The 14,114-nt window shown below is 40.8% G+C and overlaps 2 protein-coding genes across 9 annotated transcripts in view; one reads left to right on the forward strand and one right to left on the reverse strand.

Annotated features, from left to right (window-relative positions):
- Positions 1–14,114, reverse strand: part of Foxp (forkhead box P) — a 244,442-nt gene that overhangs the window by 226,384 nt on the left and 3,944 nt on the right. The window contains exon 1 of one of the 5 annotated variants that reach the window (XM_070667139.1): positions 5,293–5,779. The exons of the other annotated variants lie outside the window; for them this stretch is intronic. The gene's annotated coding sequence lies outside the window, so the exon portion shown is untranslated. Of the gene's footprint in view, positions 1–5,292; positions 5,780–14,114 lie in introns of those variants that run through there. 5 annotated transcript variants of the gene reach the window in all.
- Positions 1–14,114, forward strand: part of Ripk5 (receptor interacting protein kinase 5) — a 78,413-nt gene that overhangs the window by 7,307 nt on the left and 56,992 nt on the right. The gene's annotated exons all lie outside the window — the stretch shown is intronic.

Below are 14,114 nucleotides of genomic sequence, written 5' to 3' on the forward strand. Positions count from 1 at the left end.
TTTTTTTTTTTTTTTTTTTTTCTTCTTCAGGCGTTGCCAGTCGCTTACGTGGGACTTAGCCTTTGCGTATATTAACAAAATTATATTTAACGCACATTAATGGAAAACAAAAAAGACATAATTTTAACACAACGTGACGGATTATATTTTTAACCATTGGACGAATTATAAACAAGCTTCAAATATGGTAGTGATAAAAGAAAGAAGAGAAGGGTGCGATAGCTTGCGCCCTGGCAAATTTTTCATTATCTCACGCCATAATCTATTTACGAAAAAGATTTAGAGCCAGAACGTGCGACCCTGGCAGTCCGAATTCATTATTCCTTTAAAAATATTAACTCCGGGCAAGTCTACTATTTTCTGGGAGAAAGACAAACCTATGCGAAGAAGTGATAAAAATTTCTGTTTCCGCAAACGTGAAGAATCCACTTTTTTTTTCTTTTTTTTTATCCATTTACGCAAATTTTCGTGTTTGTATTAAATAATACGTGCTCGTTACAATTACATGCGCTATAATGCGACGAACCGTAATTAAATGAATTTAACACGATGGCAATGTGATAAACAATTATCTTTAACGTCGTTACTTTTAATAAAACCATCAGATCAAAATCAGCAGACACTTTTTTGCCGGAATAATAATTAGTTTAATTAAATAATCAACGTTTCACTACATCTCCAAGTCATATTTTAAGCACGATACATGCTTGTCGCGGTGCGTCGCTACGCCTGTCGCAATTAAATTTACGCCATTCTAAGAATAAGTGCCGTTGAAAATAGACTCCTGTTGTCATTGCTCTGCTCGATATATTTCGCGCCCGTAATCAGATTCGAATCAAATTGAGTTGTGCCCGATGAAAGGCTACAAATTATATCGAGAGCTATTTACATTGCTTCTTTACATTATTAACTTTCTACGGTAATGTAAAATAAATCTTGTTCATCTAGTAATAGAGTAAAGAGCATTAATTAATGTCGAGGCCAATATTCATTGCAAAGTTATCAGGTATAATTTAACTTACGAGTTAAAGCACGGCTTTTTATTCCTACTAATTACTATATGTACTTTATAAAAAAGAAAAAAAAATTTACATTCTGACTTTGGTTTCCACGCGCACGTAAAAAATAATCAGGGAGAATAATTAATTTAAATTATGTAGCGTGTATATAAATTATTTCGATAAGAAAGCATTGCGTATCAATTTTTGATATATTCATACGGAAGCTACCGTGATGTTAAAACGACGTAAAATACGCTAATGCTAAGAATGGAGCGTGTGGTAAATCTGTCTCGTCGTTGGCACGTTTCGTGCCTATCTTCTCGAGCGAATGATTTAGTTATCGATTATTAAGTGCTACATGCGGCACATTAAGATTTACGTTTGCGAATAATCGTCACAGATTACCTCTTTGCAAGTTACATAATGTTCGTTACATATTTTGCATCTCTAAATAATATCAGAAATATTATCAGTCAAGTAAATACAATAATAAACATGTCAGCATCTCGCAGGCAGTTTGCTCAATGATAATGTTCTTGGCAAAGGTAACAGTAATAAATTATTATAAAAATAATATAATATACAGGACTGTGTGGAAATGTTTATGGCTAAATTTACGTTTCGTAAACTTAATAGTTGCATATGAAAGTTTTACTTTATTTAAATAAAAATTAAAATACGTGTTTTATTACTGTGTTGCAAAACTGGGAATATTCAATATGCTCGTTAAAGATTATCAAAAGACGCGAAGTTGATAGAAGCGGAATCAATGCGCCTCGCGGTAGTCTCGATCCTCGTGAAACGATCCGTTCCGCTCTTAAGACATTTCGATCGCTCTGAATTAATCTAGACGTGGCAAGACGAGGCTGTCGAAAAATCGAAAAAGGCAACGAAAGCGCGGGGACGAAGCGTGGCACGGCGACAGTACCGCTTTCGCTCCGCTCGCGTTCCGCGCGGAGTGCAAAGAGCAACTGTTCCCGGTGAATGCGACACGTGGAACAAGGAGCGCGAGCGAGAGGAAGAGAAAACGCGGCAATGCTCACTATTTGCGAGACGTTCCTCCGACTTCCTGAAATAGGAGCAAAATGGAGCAAAGCGGACGGGCGCGATTCAGCCCGGCCCGAACTCGGCGCGGCCGGGATTCGAGTATATCGATGTCGTGTAAAGCTGAGCGGTAAATCCATCGCGCCGTTCGGTATGTAAATCGCTTATCGCTTCTAGTGGACCACTCGGTATAATTAGGTAGATGGGTAGCTGAGTTAAGCAAGTATAGGTAGAGAGGAATGACATTATATGTATATTGTACACGTATATATATATAATATTATATTATATATATATCTGCACGTCTAATAGTGAGGACGAGAGCGAGGCAGTCTCGCAGAATTAGGCTCTTCCGTTGTTTCTATTACAAAATAGATGGTACGATATTGCGAGGCAACGTCGTCGCGCGGCTAATCTCCGTTTTTTCCACCGGAAGGTAGCGTAACCGCGCGAATGAGCTCCGCGACTCGCGAAAACGATCGTGCAGAAGAAACGCGAAACGAAAGAAACGGCCTCGACACTGTCGCAGCTTCCTCGCTGTTTACGTCAACGGAGAGAATTTTTTTTCTTTTTACGTTGGTTAATTTTACTTTGCAATAATCACGATTAGGATAGAAAGAGAGCTTGTGACTGGGCTTGAAGTCAATGTCAACGTGATTAACTTCTTGCCAACATGATTTCATTCAAACTGCAATTTTTAGAGATATTTTTTTTTTATACAGGCATACTTTATTAGCATTTTGCAAGACCTCACGCGATCAATTTGTCAACGACGGATTGTTTTTTTCGACGCAAATTATGTCTGTTATACAATTGTAGATAAATTGTCAGATATTATCTGTAGTGGATCAGAGCGTGACGATAAGATTTGAATTTAGAAATATCCCTTGGGCGTAAGAAATATATGTATCGCGATAAAAATATAATTAAATTGATTAAAAGTAAAAAAAAAAAAAAAAAAAAAAAAAAGAGTTAGCATCGCGAAGATGGCGAAGAATCTCGACGTGATAATACAAATAGGACCTTTTTTTAAATTTGATAAAAATAATTTTTTTTTAATGATAAACTTTATTATACTTGAAATTATCAAGCGAAGAATGCATGTGTGTAATGAGAGATAGGTCATAAAAGAGAAGAAAGAGAAAAGAGTGCTCTTACGTGCCGAGTGCATGCTCACCTAGTTACAGCAGTGTTTCTCTGTCTGTATTTCGCTTTAACTCGAAATTTGAAGGGGGACCGCGAGAAACATTTCGCCCGAACGACGTGGGTTTAACACGTGTTTCCGATCGAGCTACCAGGGTTTACCGAAAAAATTCTCGCGGCGGTTTGTCTGCGAGGAGAGTAGGCGGCGTACGTTCTCGAGCGCTGGCTGAGCCTGCTTTTTAAATCGGTTTTGCAATACCGTCAAGCCGAGCAGCTTCAGCGTCAAATGATCGATCAAAGAGTCTCGTTAATTAGCAAGGGGATCCCGCCGATTACCGGGAAAATGACTTGTACGGTTCCGATAAATTCCTCGGTCAGGTTGCAATTAGTAAATACGCGCCCGCATACGTTGATACGTTGTATGTCACACGGACATAGTTAATGACACCGGGTGAGTGCAACGAATGTCATCCTCCGCAGCCCCATGCGCTCGCCGTCGTTCCGCGATGCAGGCCGGTCACGTGACCGACAGGAAGCTACCAATCGTCTTGTGCGATTATCCCGGTGCCCCTGCCCCGCGTGTCGTACATACATCGTACATGTGCGTCAGCTCAGGCATCAGGGACAGCGTTAAGTAGGATTCGCCACGAAGCAACTACAGCACGCTTACGTGTGTTCCCTCGCGTGTGTATTCGCGGATTTGTCTGTGCACGTGTTGTATAGCATTGTCCAGGAATCGGGTAGATCAGACGCGATCAGAGGAGATGGCTCGATTAATTCGATGGACTGTCGTGATCGCACCGTGATTATGATTCCCCATTATTGATCGATGAGCAATGATTGTCGCTGTAATATAATATGCACGCGGGTGGGTCGAAATTAAGCAACAATATGCAATTAGCGCTGTCGAACGTAAAAAAATTTACGAACTTTTATTTAAAAATCTGTCGTCTTTCTCTTTGTCAGCTTTAAGCATTTGGCAAAGATTAATATGGTTCTTTACTATTCTCCTGATTATGACTTTTGACAAGACTTTGAATAAAATCAAATAACACGAAATACTTTGATATTTGTATCTCGATAATTTTTTAATCTAATTTTTATATATTAATTTTTACATATTAATTTTTACATATGTAAAATTTCCTTTTTTTTTTTCTTTTTGCAAAGAGATCAATGAAATCGCGTTCTATAAGTAGAAGCAGGTGTGAATGCGTTCCGCGCGATTTACATCGAGTTAATTATATCGCATCTCGCGTCGATACGGTGCGCGAGATCGTCGGCGGCTGGTTCTGAACGACGCTGTACGCACTCGTACGCACATGAAGAGCATCGAGTCCAGTAAACCGCGCTACACATTATCATAAATGCCCGCGCCGGGCCCGTCCCACGCGTAAATCTGTTTCGCAAATTGCGAGAGTGGGATTATGTCATCTTTCCCCTCCCCGCTCGCTCCCCCGTGACCGCTGTGCACTCCTCCACGATGCGCTCGCCTCGTTTCCACGGAGTGGAGCGCGCGATCAGATCGCGCTCGTTCTTCCCTCCTTCCTCACGAGCGGCTGGAGTGACGTTTCCGGGTACACTTGCACGCTTTTTCACAAAGACGCTAACAGTACGTTAACCTTCACGAAATTCCCTTAACGCTATACCTGTCGGGAAACTAAGATGTTCAAGAGCTGCAGATAAGATTACGCTTTATATCTTGAAAAGTAATAATTAAATAAAAGAAAATAAAATCGGGATTTTTTTTCTTCTTTTGTTAAATGTGAATATTTTAAACCTGAATAAATCGCTGTAGTTCGTGATGATTTTAGTATGAATTTTTGGAGCATATAAAAGTGAAATACAGTGAGTAAATACACGTACGCCTTGGCAACACATTAGACACAAGAATACTTATCTCGAAAAACAATATTGTGCAAACAATAATGAGCGCAGATAAGAGAATAATACACAAATGACGATTTCTTTTTCTGCAAGTCTACATAAAATCTTTTTTTTTTTTTTCTTCTTTTTTTTGGAGACTTTTTAAATTCTGTCTTATCGTGAAATAATGTTATACATTTATGAAAATTGTCCGATAGTTTAAGCTTGCTGAACAAACCTTAATAGGTAATAGCCCTTCCACTTCATAAATTAGGAATTTTTATGCCGCCCTCGCGCCAACCGATGAAGAAACACATTTTGAGTCTTGATTGATCAGTCAAATTTAAACACAAAAATACAGATTGACGACTCATGAAACGTCACGCTTCTTAGTCACAACACTTAATCAAACTTTTTGCATTCATATTGTAACAAGTATTGGCAAACTTTACCAAATAAATATCCGCGAATGTCAGTTAAGAGTTACACGCGCGTCGGTATTATATTCACGAAATGGTATTTTCCAGCGAGTATTTTATTACGGTCGACGCGCGTCTCAGACGATTATGTCATCGACGGTAATGTATCGAGACGTGAAATAAGCACTAAACGCTCGGTGCGGCAAACGCGTGATGCAAATATGGTGCACTTTCGAGAGGGCTGCCTTGCACGTAATTTAATTCGTCGAGGAAAGACTTGACGTGGGAACAAAACCGACTCGATCGTGTATCACAAACGTTGAACTTCTCGCAGTCTTCTGAGATGTCTTTCCACCGCGACTGGCAAACGGTGTCGACAAACTGATAAGGCTGCTCGAGCCTTGAGGAATTTAAAGTAAGCCGCGTGGGTATTGCGAATGAATTTCTATTTCACGATTGGATGCCACGGTTTTATGCAGTACTTGCAGAAAGAGCGAGAATAAGCGTACCCCGTTTTATCTGCCGGACTCTTAACGTAAAATTTTGACGAGTACCAAGTCTACACGCTGCGCGACGAAACGTAAACACGAGTAATACCTGCGCGATACAAGCATTCGATTCACGTCCAAACCGTTTTCACATTTTATAAATTTTCTTTAACGGAAAAAAAGAAGAAAGAAAAAAAAAAAGAAAATCAAATAAAAAAATTTCTTTGTCGTAAAAATTATTTATTAAAAAATTGCAATAAACCTTGTGAGGCTGTTCGAATTAAATATATTGCCAAAAATAACACCCGCACACAACGACGTTAATATTTTCTTGGGCTAATCAATATAGTCTCATTTAACGAATAGGGTAAATACATTTAAATTGTAAATAAGGAATTAATAAACAATCTCCTGATAAATAATTTCCGATAAGCGACGGGTTATCTTAAGTCCATAGGGGAATGATTAATATCTACCGCGATTAAAGTGAAAAAAAAAACGATTACTTCTGTAATATTATCGTTAAAAGTCCAACCATGTAGTTATACAACTAAACAACAGTATATCGTTCTTTTCCAAAAGCAACTATAAACAGATAAGAATATTAAATAGCAAAAATATCTCTGTCATTTATTTATTTGCTGAATGAACATTCTCTTATCGCTGCATACTAAATCGGATCAAGTTGATGTTGTCATTTATTTGGATTACCTACTAATATAATTGAGCTCTTCTGAAACAGGCTCGATTCTTTTTTCATTTGTCGATGAAAAGTAACGGCAGTTTTTATTGATAATTATACGATAATTATTGCACAATAAATACATTTGTTGAACTATATATTTATTTTATGCAAGTGTGCGATTCAGTTATATCGTGTATTTATTGCATTACAATTTATCACAAAAAGTCAGATGCACTTATGTGAAAAAAACTTGAATAAGGCTTAAAAAGTTTGTCGATTCATACGTGAATCGTTTGTCATCTTAAATTCTAAAGCAACCTGCTTAAGTGTTTAAACAGTAAATCGCTTAAAAATTTAATGGCTGACTTGGAGTCAAGTTTATCGTTATAAATACACCTTCCGCGCGAAAACAACTTTTCGGTAGCTTCTCAACTCGTTTAAATTAAATTTAGGCTGACGAGTGGCGTGTTGCATAACTAGTTTACTCATGACAATTTATGTGTTAAAAAAAAAAAAAAAATAAAAAAAAGAAGGAGAGAGAGAGGGTAAACCGAGATTAAAATAATATTTTTCTTTTCAAGAATTTGTCGTTAAAAAATAATAAATTGACAACGTGTAGACACAATTTTTTTTTTAAATATGCTATAACTGACGAATAAATATAAAACTCTAAATTAGTAATTGCGTTGAAACGTGATATTGGATAATATCTACGAGATTTTTTTTTGTTCTCGGAAAAGTGACAAGCTTATATTGTTAAACGCAGGTGTTTTTTTTTCTCTTTATATGCTACTTATTTCCACTTTAGTAATCGATAACGCTGTATTCATTATGGTAATAAATTCTGTTGCTAAAATAGAGGTAAAAAAACACATCTATATACATCTTATGTTGTTCTGCGTTTTGCGGCATAATGACGGCGTATATTCTCCATTTTAGCAACGTCTGGTTTAATAATATCACGCTCAATATGTTAATGTCATATGTGGCTAAGGCTAAAGCACAACACAAATAGGGCATAACACGATATTGCTTTCGCTTTAGTAACATGTGACATATTAATCACATCGTACTTCGGCAGTTATTTTTCATATTCATCGATTTTCTGGCAATTAACGCTCGTAAAAGTATTACATCTTAACTATTAGATGAGAACAAATCTTTAAAAAAGTTTTTTTTCCGTTCATTCTTTGTAATACAAATTAGGTTAATTAATTAGCAGATTCCGACATAAAATTTTCAAATTATACAGTCTGAAATAAAATATTTTTACTTTTTTTTTTCTTTTTTTTTTAATAAAGAATATCTTACAACCGGCGCCAGTATACGTATAGTTCCGTCCGTAAGAACGATAAGACCTACAACCACTGATATTTCGTTCGATATAATTATACTACAACGTTTAACAAATGAATACATTTGATACTACCGCGGTGGCGTTTGTACGAAAGAACGTTTACTACGTAGGGAATAAAAAGCCCAGCTTTATTCGGAATCCTCCGCGTTTCTCTAGGCGTGACTTCGACGAACTTGCGCCATCGTTTCGAATGGGTAAAGTTGGATGGAATGATTATCGTAGGAAAAAAAAAAAAAAGAGGAAAGCACGCGTAGGGAAAAGGTAGCAGAGCGCGCGAAGGGAGGGCGGGGAAGAAAAAAAAAAAAAAAAAAAAAAAAAGAAGCGATCGGTGTACGACGATAGCGGTGCATTCGTGCAGAAACGGTGAAACCGGGCATCGAAGGGGCGAGGGGAAGAGAAGAGCGACGATCTCGCGTGTGCACAGCGACACACGTGCACCGGGCGTACACACGCAGCCCTATCCCTTTACCTCCACGCATGCGAGTGGCCTCCCTTTATGTTCCTCATCCTTCACGCGCGAGCTTTCGCCGTTGTGTACGAATCCGCGGGGTAATTGATTCATGATGGAACCGCGAATTCAAACACGGCCGAGCTGCATTTTGATATGCCGTCGGTACCAGGACGCGCGGCGGCCTGCAGCGTCTCTCCATTATGCCGGTGACGTTGCTACCGAGGTGCATCGGGAAGCGCGACCAATGCGGAACGAGTGCGTAATGATCGGCTGTTTCAATAGCGGTATCAACACGACCGATTTTCCTATTCCAATGGAGCCTGAGAAAAGCACGCGCTGGTGCGGCGACCGATGCTGTAACAGCGTGCGTGCGTTATTGTCACAATAATGCAGGTATCAATGATACTGCGTGTTTCGCATAATTGACACTTAAGTTTTCATAAATCGCTTTATATCTTCCGCGAAAAAACGCACGCGCAACTTTTTTTTTTTTAATCAATCTCGACAGAAAGAAAAAAAATATATATATATATAAAAAAAAAAACAACAACGCTTCGTGAAGTTCTTATCATTTCTGCTAAATTCAAATTTATCAAATATCTTATAATATAGTATCATCCATTTTTTTTTATAAAAAAATATCCCAATGTAATGCTTTACGTTTAAAAGATATTAGTTTGTTATCCTTTATGACATAATTTCTGGAGAATAGATGTGAGATTGCTATCTCGGCGAGAACCTAGAGAACACTTAACAAGATACGTGCGTTTATTAGCACTTAGGGCGATATAGCCTGATTGCAATTGGTATTCGACAGTGAAAACTGACCTACTCACGTCAGACCAATTCGACCATAAGGCAGGAGATACGGACGGTTATCGCAGTTTATGTTTCGCTGGCGCATCGACCATCCCCTTTACACGCGTATCTACGTAGTAATTGGTACACAACGGGACGCAACGATTTCAGATACAGGTCATTTGCATACGGATGCAAGACTCTCACCCTTATTTATTTCCTTTATACTCGCGTCCTTTGCGCCTACTCTCAGAACGAACCGCGTTTCGCAGTTATCGCTTTCGACTATACGACACAAAGTTTTAGTCATCCGCAAAATTGGTCCGTTCGCGATATTGCGTTTACCGGTGGCTAATCGCGTATATCGTAGCAGCATCGCGTCGTTAATTTTACTGGCATTAGACATGTACATGTACAAGTTGCATGATAAATGCCGATCCGTTCAATAATCATGGCGCAAAATTGTATTAAAGATAAATTTCCCATTAGAATTTCAGGCGGCGTTAATAAAATTAATAGAATTTTAGTTGCATCGGCTATTACAGATTAATACAAATATGATATTATATCCTTTCAATATTAAACACGCGGATTCGAACGCGGGGGAGTAACGTTGAAACGCTGCTAATGAAGTTTCCGTGTATTTTCAATCCGATATAGAGTCGAGAGGAGCGCGTCTTTTGGTGTCCGATTCTCTTTTCGCTTAGTAAAGAGTTTAACCAGCGTTCCGTATTTTTGTCGTCGGCGATGCGGCGCGCAAAAAATCGCTCGCAAGTCATTTAATAGCGCTTCTGGCGAATGCGTTCGGCCGCGTCTTCCGATAGTATACCGTTACACGAGATTACGGGTTTCCTTTCAGTAGAAAAGAACGACCTCGTCATTGTGCGCGGACGAACGAAAACGCGAAATCGCGGCGTACAAAGCGCGTTTCACGTTCCCTGCGGGACGCCGGGAAAAGGGTTGCCGACTTTGTCGGCGGGGCGATTCGAGCGGGCAGTAGTCGGGGTTGGACTTAAAAAAAAAAACAAAAAAATAATAAAAAAAAAGCCGATCAGTATCCACTCGGTTCTGCATTGGTCGCGCTTCCTGATGCATCTCGTTTGCAGTGCCATAATGGAGATTCCGGTGAGCGCTGGACATTGGAAGCGGCAGGGCATATTAAAACCTTCCATGTGTGCTCGCGGTTCCATCGTATATCAATTATTACGCAGTTTGTACACAAAGAGAGAGGCGGTGTCCGAACGAAATACGAACTACAGGCGACATATCCCCGCGTCTTTTGTTTTAAACGTTCAATTCTATTCGGCAGCAACTATTTCTCCTATCGATCAGTTAAAGACTGATACGATTTTACGATGCAAGCGTATCGCATCGCGAGTAAAAATAATGTTTGCGTAATCGGGGAAAAAAAAAAAAGTGCACGCTAATTAACTCAAGAAATATTTTCTCACGGGGAAAATTAATTGTCTCCGACTTCAATAAATAAACGCAAGACGAGCGTCGCGGAATTGCGAAATGAAAATCGGCTGAGCGTTCCGCCGCTCGGAAATCGAAACGCGATCCCGATTCGGCCGTTAGTGTCGTTGTCGAGCGGCCATAACAGTCTGTAACCTGTCACAATGAAGATTCACGAACGACAGATACATCAGTTATTGACGTCACCGTCGTCAAACGCGTAGCGGTGCACGGGTTTGCGTGGACGGGTGTCTGTTTAACGCTAATCGCGGCGAAGAGACGAGCGCAGAACCATTATCGTGTTATAACGAGTCGCCGTACAAACTGCCGGTGCATCAGAATCACGGGATGATAATTTAATGTAACGACGCGAGTTAGTACGCCGATCGCAAATGAGCCGGCCGTGTCGGGCGCGCACACGGGAACAGCTAGAGGGCACATTTGACACGACTCCGTCACGGATCGACGAATCATCCCCGATGCCCGACAATATAACGGCCCGCCATTTCATTGTTATTATGTTTTTAACGCTATATTAGACGCGATATTTCGAATGGGTCGAGGTTTAACTCGGCAGCGATTTGCATACGATGCAAACTTGTTGATAATTGAACGACGCGGAATAAGAGGGGGTCGGAATACTGTGTCACTGTGATACGCGCGCTCGCAGCAAAACTCGCATGTCACGTATCGTAAAGCAGAGTCACACGTGCGTAACTTCGCTTTTTCCTACCCACATCGGTGCATTCTTTCGAAGCGTCAATTATTAACGATTTGATCCAGCTATCGCTTATTAACTGGTAACGGTACCGTGATAATTAAAATTGCATATCTAATCAAACGTGTCGATATTGAAGTAGGATTTCGCGGGTCAACCCAATTCATGACACGTTACTAAAATTCGGTCACTCGCGAGAACGTGTCGCGCTAGATAGGCGAACATTCGCGAAATTGTCGCTGCAACGAGGAGAGAGAAGGAGAGAAAGGGGGTGGGAGGGAGGGGAGGGAGGGGCCATTATCACGGCATGACGAGTCGAAGTACAAACCGGCGGCGCATCACAATCGCGGCGGATTGATAATCTAATGTAACGACGCGCGTTAGTGCGCCAATCGCAAATGAACGGTCCGGCGTTTTCCGTGTTAACGCGCCCGCGAGAACGGCCGCGGGGTATATTTGACACGGGACAGTCACGGATCGGCAAATCATCGAATCATCGGCGGTACGCGACAACGTAACAAGTCAACAGCCGGCCGTTATGTATATTGACGTATACTTGCCGCGGTTGCGGCGTCGATGTCTGTTTCTATTGACAAATACTCGTCGCAGGAGCGATGATGCATTGCCGTACACGCGCCGCCGGAATGACATGGAATGCATATTATCGCGACAAAATGAACCGAGTTGTAGGAATTCGGCCGATTCGCATCGCCGGTGCCAATTTCACGACAGCCGCGACATATTTTCGCGCGGCGCTGCAGCACTCTCGATCATATCGTTATATTCTATACGCTATAAAGTTATGCCTCTGCCCATTCGAATATCAAAATCAAAAAGCGGAAAGTGAAACGCTTGCATTCGGCTGGGGATCGTCTGTATATTTTTTTTCGTCTCAAGATCGATGTTCTCGCGATTACTCAACGTTGCGCTGCAACGATTTTGTTCGACAGCATTTTTATCAGCCTCCGTTAAAAGTTCTAATAAGATATGACGAGGTAATCGAGTGTAAACACGATAAATCTTGATGAACATTGCAATTTTGTCCGTGGAATGATTCTTCGGTCTGGCTCGTCAGTAATGTTGTATTATAGTCGAGGTAGCACGCTATGATTAAGATCTTCGGGGTAAAGGGAAAACAACGGATCTGCCGCGCGGCGTTAAAAAGGGAGCAGTAAGGTGTGGTAGGTCGGGAAACAGTGGTCACGACATAGAATGTGTAACGATGGATATCTCATGCTAACATTGTACCTACTAACAGGTACGGATCTCTTTTCCTTCTTTATTTTTTTTTTTTTTTTTTTTTTTTTTAATAAAGTCATAAAATTATTTTATCGTATAAATAAAAAGAATAATCTTTTTAAATCGATGCACGAAAATAATTATCAAAGATGACGTGCTCGCGTCACGTAATGATTATGAAAGGAGAATATCGAAGGTAAAGAAACAAATTTGAGTGGTCGGCGTATTGAATCGTCGCGAGGCATCTCGACAATGCAGTATGCCGTTATCAGCGGCACTGACTCGAGCGGGTGGGGTTCGAAAGAGAAATTAAAAGCGAAGGGACACGAGGTGGAATATCAACGGGGCCGAAGTGGTCGCGACTGGCGGAAACAGCGGCGAAGCAGTCACGATATACAACGTGCAACAATAGAGCCAATATCTGTTGTAGGAAGGTGGCATTCGTAATAGCCTGCACACTCGACGCGCGGGAAACAAATGTCGTGTCTATGCGTGACGAGCCTTATTGCAACGCGAGGGGACGTTGCGAGCTGCGTGTTTATTGCTCGACCTGGTAATAATAACAGGTTATTATTCATTACTCCGGCATCAAGCACACGAACGTTGCATTCACCTGCACCTCGCCGCGATTCATTTTTCGCCGAGACTCGCCACACGGTGCAACGATTCTCAATAAGGCGCGTTGAAGTGTGATTATAATTTTTTTTTATTTTTATTATTTTTTATTTTTTATTATTATTTTTTTTTTTTTTTTTGAAGTTATTAACGAGCTGCATGCAACGTATTATATTTTAGATTTTTAGGGCATTGAAAGGGTGACGACGGTCAGGTGACGCAATATAGTAACGAGTAAATTGCACGACAATGATTAATATTTACGTCATTTAAATGTGAAAACAAATATTACTATAAATTTTAAAAGATTATTAAATCGAGTGTAGACTCGAAGCAGAAAATTAATTCGCCCACATCCCATTTTCCGTAAAACGTTGTTACCGCCGCTCGCTTTATATAAATTAATTACTGGACTACGTCTTTGCGATGGTTCGGAGAAGCCAATGCTGGCTTGTCTGTGAACGGCTACGTGAACATCTCCATCAGCCTTGCACCGTCACGTTTAAAGCGCATCGTCGTCGTATTTCCGTGAGATCGACGGTGAGACAAAGAGGAGAAAATAAAGAGGGAGAGGGAGAGGGACGTAGAGGCTCGCGTCGCAAGGCCCGGGACATGAATAAGCCAACGGGCAAAGGTGTGGTTCCCAGGCGTCCACGGTAGGAAATCGCTCACTGGGGAAGAAAGATGGAGAACAGAAGCCAGGAGCGAACCAAGACGTGATTAATATAAAAGTGGGCGGAGCCTGGCCAGGCCGGAAGTGGCCGAAGAGGGATGCTGTGCCGTGCCAAGCAAGCGCGAAAACGGAGGGGCTATGCCGCCGCAGCTGTGCTGGCTC

The sequence above is a fragment of the Cardiocondyla obscurior genome, linkage group LG15 (genome assembly GCF_019399895.1).
Source record: "Cardiocondyla obscurior isolate alpha-2009 linkage group LG15, Cobs3.1, whole genome shotgun sequence".
Lineage (NCBI taxonomy): Eukaryota > Metazoa > Arthropoda > Insecta > Hymenoptera > Formicidae > Cardiocondyla > Cardiocondyla obscurior.